Below are 7,583 nucleotides of genomic sequence, written 5' to 3' on the forward strand. Positions count from 1 at the left end.
TATATATATATATATATATATATATATATATATATATATATATATTCTCTGGATATATGTATATATATATATATATATATATAATATATGTGCCATTTAAGTTACGGTCGATCGCCTCAAGCGACTATTACGCCTTTTTAACCCTTTAAAGCAATGGCGCGTGGTCGTTGTTACGTGAAAATCGGGGATAACGAAGTACTCAACCGCTTCACAATTGCTTTAATTGATGCAGACGGCGCCTGATTAAAGATGAGAATTATCACTATAGATAAACTAGATTAGTTAAAATCTATTAATAGCAAAAAAAAGTAGATAATAAGACGTAAGCAATAAATAGATCGGTCAATCACAGTAGAGACAATAACAAATTCAAAATGATTCGCTTATTATTTACGTTATTGCTTAAGATTTTTTGCGTGCCATAACTTTAAGCAAATGAATAGTTATAATTATTCAATATCACGAAGAGTTGCAACTTGCAACTTACCTTCAAGATGCAAAGATTGCAAAGTATCCATATAAAGTAAAGTGGCAGTCATAGAATTAAGGTCCATCTCGTTTAACTTTGAATAACAGAGTATGAACTTTACAAAGAGATTTAATACCGATATCATAGATTCATGTGATCTTTAGGAAAGTTTATTAATTACATGGAGAATAAATTTGGCGTTCCTCTTTCGTGATGATCGATAGCTTTTCCTCAGGTATGGAAAAAAATGCGAAAGGATGCGTGAATGACTGATTACTTTCGAGTGACTCCCACATTTTGAGAGATATTATGTCATCGCGTTCTCTCTCAGTAACGTATGCATGTATATGCCTGTGAGATTATATCGCAGAATTATGTAATCGAATTCGATAATATCAGTTAAAACATTTTATCTTGTTTAATATTTTCATTTGTTAATAATTCTCTTTTTGTAACATCCGTAATATTCTATTCCCGTTCAAACAAAGAATTTTGAATTTTCGCTCTAAAATTCGATATTCCCGTGGGCATTATCTACATTGTTACAACAAACATTGTTTATTACTGTTTGTAAATATAAAACTCATCGATGTGTGACTCGTCGATATCAACATCTGAATAACTCTGAAACGTTTATATTTTTAAATTTTGTAGCTTGCCAGTTTTTGAGTTCGTACAGCAAATCATATTTAATCTAACAGAATATAATACAGCATTGCCTTTGGAATGATTTTTCATTTAATTTGAAAGATTATATAAAGAAAATTTGCATAAAAAAATTTTTATAACGAAAGCAAGATTACCTTTTTACGAGATGATAAATGTGTCCGATTCTTTCTTATTCATTACTCCCATTTCATTTATTATCCATTGAATTAAAAAGAAACCGCGAGTACATGAAAAGATTAAACTTTTAAGAGAATATTATCATTCATTCTGTATGAATCTAGCAGATGTTGGGAATGATACGATAAAGGAAGATAAAAGACACGAGAATATCATTAAGTTATCAGATAATATTTTCATAATTGATGACTAAACTTTCGCGTACACGGAAAGAAGATTATGATGCATCTAAAAATTTAGTTAAATATACAATACATTAAAAAGTAATTTTATTAGATCATCAAAATAATTATGCACAGTCGTTTAAATTGGTTGTAAATGTCAAAACTTTTTCTAACATGATGATCGTTGAGTGTTTGAGCGGCCTACATAATTATTTTGATGATTCAACATAATATTTTCAAATCTACATTTATATATTTTTTAAAACTTTTAGAGTGAATCTCACTCTGAGTAGTGAAATCTCACTCTTAAAGATTGAAAATTAAGTCACTCTTTTTCAAGACTGGCTCAATTTTCACTTTTTAAAGTGAAATTTCATTCTTACAAAGAATTTAGAGAATAATCAAATTTTAAATACTTTAGCAAAACCGTCTCTTCCATGTAAAAAATAAATAAATTTATTATCATGTTGATCAATTATTATAGCATGACGTGAAAATTATTTGCGCATCGCGAGAATGCGAATAAAATTCGAGTCGGAGTTGCAAAGGGCGGGCAATCCTTACGACGTATCCCCATAAATCCGACGCAGTTGTTATCTCCGCAAACATCCCTGATGGTTTATTATCACTTACTAGGAGCGGATCCAAACGTCGTCCTGTCGCTGAAGACGGAAGCAACGGCTCCGCATTATCTCTCCATGCGCCTTTATCTTTCCCGTCCCTTCAAGGCTTCGTTTCTCCAAGACGAGACTTCACCTCGCGGACTCTAGCCAACACGCTCTGTATCCTCAGTCTTTTCTCAGTCGCTTGCCTATATCTCTTTCTTTATCCCCCTCGCCCGTTGCGCGCAATTCGCACTCTACACCCGCGGGGCACAACACACGGTACCCATGACGACGCGTTCTCTTTAACAATTAACACTTTTAGTATTTATATAGTAATTCGCTTGTTCACCGATAGATCAAGTCAAACAGACAGTATTAAATTAAAACACGCGCTGCAGGTACACGAGCGACGAGGTACAATGCGAGTGCTCCGCTTTGCTCTGATTTAGCGCCAAGTGAACACAATCAGCGGAAAAAGAACACCACCCTCCCAAAACGACGCTCGGCGCGTTACTGACTGTCCGCGGTCCGCGCAGAGGTATAGACAGCGGCGCACGCTTTGATGCCTTTGAGACGACCGACCGCGCGCATGCGTCGTCGCTAGTAAAGGTAAAAGGCGAAAACGCGATCCGCATTCTTGAAGCGCGCGAGGAATCGATCGCACGCATGAATTAGCGATTGAGGGATTTGATCAGAAAATGATGTGCTCGTCTCCCCCAACGAGGTATTTAACTCGTTTGCAAATTATCTGCGCGAATAACGTTACGCTTAATTCCGGCTTTCATCGCGAATGATACATGACAGAAAACATTCGGTAGAATGTTCGATAGTGGCGTTTAAGACTAACGTCGCTCTTTTTGAAATATGTAATTTGTTATCGTTAATATTTGCTAGAGTAATGAGAGAGAATCAACAGTGATTAATAATTCGCGAAAGGAATCTAAATGTATTCACACATTTCAGATAATATTTTATGCGCATGCAAAAACTATCAATTTTAATACGTCTATTTGAATCCTTTGAAACTTTATGTAATATCGTAAAAAACTATAATAATGTAATAAAATAATGTTTTTTATAAAATTTCCAAATAAAGTATAAAATGTTGAGATTTGTGAGAATAATGAGTTGATAGTGATTAATATTCACGAAAAGAATGCAAACGTGTTAATACATTGTAGTTAAAGTTTTATATTAAAAAGTTGCCCAATTTATAATAATTTTATGAACATATTTGAGTCTTTTGACTAGCTTTATGCATGTAATACATAATAAAAAAATATATTAATATAATAAAGTAATATTTTTCTTAAGACTTTCAAACAAAAAAATGTCGTCAAAACTTACGTATAATGATTAATATTTAAAAGTAAAAAGAATATAAATGTTCATTTTCAGAGAAAATTTTATATGTAAGCATAAAAGTTATTCAATTTATTACAATTTTATTAATATGTGTCTATTTTTCTTCATAATGTAATAAAGAAATATAATGATATATAAATATAGTAATATATAAATAATTTTTATATCTAATTTGAATCACATATAATTTTGCAATTTAGCATTACCATTAGATAGATTTATTCGTAGGTTGAACAATAGTTTTGTACGCGTAAGAATTTATGAATTTTTGAAATAACGGTAATAGTCGAAACGTTATTTAAATATTGTTATTTAAATATTATGTTTTAAATTTGTAATAAACAGCTAGCGGACTCGTAGTTCTTGATGGATTTGATGATACATAATATTTTTCATAAGACTTTCAAACAAAGAATGAAATGTCAGCACTGTGTGAAAACATTTAAGAGAGCAATGATAGTGAATATCGACGAAGAGGACGACACAAATGATTTATACATTTAAAAAAAAATGTTATGTGCAAGCAAAAAAGCCATTTAATTTGTAATAATTGTATTAATACGTCCATTTGAGAATCCTTGGAAACTTAAATTCATATATGTGTAATATAAAATATAATAATAAAATAAAAATATAAAAGATACAAAAATATAATAATATAATAAGAAAAATATAACATAAAAAGAGAAGTATAAATTTTTTTCATAAAAGTTCTCCAAATAAGCGTAGAGTAATAAGTATACAAGAAATAACTTCTCCTGAAATTTTAATATACGCTTTCAACTTTTTTATTGCAACTTTGCAAATGATGATGGAGGTAAACATTGCGGTCGGGGCTATGGTTCTTTCACGACTTGCTGAAGATGACAAGATCGATGAAAGCAAGATACAGCATAGTAACATGTACACACGTACTGGTTATACACGTATTATATATTCGCATATATACTGATCTGTGTGTGAAGGAGCGGAATGAAACTCTGGTAAAAGGCGGAAATTCACGCTAGCATGATAATGCCGCGAATATATCGCGCAATATCTATTATTTGCTGCCAGATTTTCTTGAGTAATTGTCTTTAAATGTGCCAACGATTACGATCGATTATGTTTACAGAGATAACAAACAATATTTGCACGAAATAAAGCTTTTGAATAATTTAATGTTCTCAGATATAAAAATTACTATTATCTAAATGTATATTTAGTCATATTAAATAACGTAACAGACATGTAAAAAAATGAATACAATCGTCCTGTTATGTCAATAATAATGTACTTCGTATATGTAAAGGTAATAATATTTTCATTAAAACATTGCCATAAAATATGATCGATGTTGCGCAAACAAGTATTTCGCATATTTTTTCTACTGATTGAAGAATTAGTGATTACAAGAATTATTACTATTCGTAATTTCAATTTTCAAAGAGGCATGACGAAACGGAGGTTCATATATTACCCAGTATTTTTCCACGGGCGCAGATGGTAATTATCTGTGCAAGTAGATATATACACGTACAGATACTGCGAAAAAAATACAAAAGCTGTCGGCGTGACGTACACCGTTATGCTTGTCCCCCATTACGAGCTTCGCCTTCGAAAATTGGCACGTATAACTCCGGAAACCATGAACAAAACGACGATGACCGTTCTTATGACTGTTTTGCGTGCACAACAGTCGTGAATTACGTTAATCTTGTCCATTAAATAAATTACTTTAATGAAAAATTGTTCGTTTCGTGATTGGGAACGTAATTATTAAATAAGAGCGAATTGCAAAATAGCAGCAGAAAAACTTTAGTGCGTTCTGAATTTTCAAATTAGCACAGCTTGGCAAAAACGGAAAGGATTAATAAAGATATCATAAAATAATGAACTGATTTATGACATAAATAATTAATTTATTGATTTAACTAATCACGTAATTTAAATTTTTATTCTATAAGTGCGACAATTGTAAAAGTAGAAACTGCAAATTTATATAAAGAGAAAGAGATTATCTTGAATTCGTACTGTCAAATTGCTATTCAACTTGTGCTTTCAATTTTCCACGGAATTCCGTATGTCGAACGCATTTCACGGCGATATGCAAGGCTATCGTGATTTTTATTTTTTTGCGTAAATCACATCGCTGCCGGTCCATGTGTGACGGCAGAGAATGCACTTTTCCTCCTCGCGTCTGTTATGTACACACTCTTTATCGTACGTGCGCGCGATAAAACGCAAAAATCCGCTACATATTTACAACAATACATGACTTCCTGTTACAAACTGTGAATCCGAAAATCATGTTTATCTATAGTATAACGAGTATATTGTATAACGGGAATAATGAAAAGTTTAGTCGCAAAACTGAATTTTATGCGGAAGAGAATCATTAAACTTTTCACCAATGCGATAACCTTAAAAGGGAAATTTAGTATTATAATAATAATGATATTTGAAAGGCGTTCGTAAATTTTCAGTTTTGCGACTAAACTTTTCATTATTCCCGTTATACAAGCTTGCTTTAAAACCATCAAATATCTCATCAACAATACATATTAGCGACCTTTTTCGTGAGAGTTGAAAACATTGTTCAAAGAAAAACATTAAAATATTTACGTACATTGAAATAGACTGTGTTACTGTTTTATTGTTACATTTGGCTAAGGTTACGTGAGCTTTATTTACTAACTTTCTACGAACAAAATTGGCAACTATAATGCAAGCGGCGTCAGTGAGCATGAGAAACGTAACTTAATCGATTATAGCTTCAATGCACAAGTCACATTTTTTGTATAATTTTGTTTAAAGAATGATGCAATCATAAGGCAATGAAATAAGAGTTTCGTTGATTTCTTTTTTGTAGGAAAAAACGAACCATTGCAAGAATTATTAGCCATAATTTTTTTATAAAAAGTAAAACCAAGAAAATAATTCGCTTTTTGTCGTAAATATATGGTACAATTTCGATTTGTCATTATGTGAATTGTGAAGCGAATAATTTGACGAGCATCGACAAGTGAATGTCAGTTTATTATGCAATTTCGCTACTTGATTTATGCAAACAAAATCGCATTTGAGTCGGTGCTTACACTTCGCAGGTGCTCATTTAGGAGACTCCTCAAATTAATCGAGAGACAGAGGACAATGTCAAATATTTATTCAATACGTTAGTGTTAATTATATCTTTCATGCTACATCTTGTAAACAGATTTCACAAAAGAGAATATAGTTTTTAGCATTAAAAATTTTTACAAAATAAATTTTTTTTATATAAACACGTTCTTTTACTTCTTTAATTACTTCTTTATAATATAAATAAAGAAAGAGCGTAGTTTTTAATATTTAAAAAATAATATTTTTTGATATAACAAAAGTTTCTTTTATAATTTGCAAGTATAAAATTTAAGCTCTTCACACCAAGATTTTCTCTAAACATTTTGATAATATAAGATGTAGATAGCACGATTTCTCAGAACAGCAAAATTTTCATGGAATTTTCTAAGATCTTGCGAGTAGATGACTTTTGTAAAACCGATCTCTTCTAACGTTTCGCGAATGGACTTTGGATCTTCATTCATGCGAATATTCTCCATGAAACTTGCAAATCCAATTTCCTAGATTACAACCCAGGTTATAGAAATTCACATTGCTGGAAAGCTGGATGGTCGAGTTCGATTTAACTCCGATGAGACCTGTTTCAAATGAAATGTATTTCATTCTTGCTATTTGCGTATTTCTTTGCTCTAGGGTCTTAAAGCTAATATCAGAATATTACCACAGGTGTGTTGATTTATATACATCAAGTGTGATGTGGAATTATTAATTACTAATTGCGCTCGATGACTCAATTAATTAATTATCGTTTACATACCGTGATCGTAGCATTAGCCTCTGGTGAAATATGTATATCAATGAAAAATCATAAGCCCATTATCGACGATCTATAGTTCACAGAATTCAAAATTTTGTTTACAATTTTATATATTGTGTAATAAAAATTAAAAAATATATTATGTAATAAACATTTAAAGAATAAGAAATACACACACACACACACACACACACACACACACACACACACACACACACACACACACACACATAATAAATAATATATATATATATATATATATATATATATATATA

This window comes from Atta cephalotes (assembly GCF_000143395.1).
Source record: "Atta cephalotes unplaced genomic scaffold scaffold00017, whole genome shotgun sequence".
Lineage (NCBI taxonomy): Eukaryota > Metazoa > Arthropoda > Insecta > Hymenoptera > Formicidae > Atta > Atta cephalotes.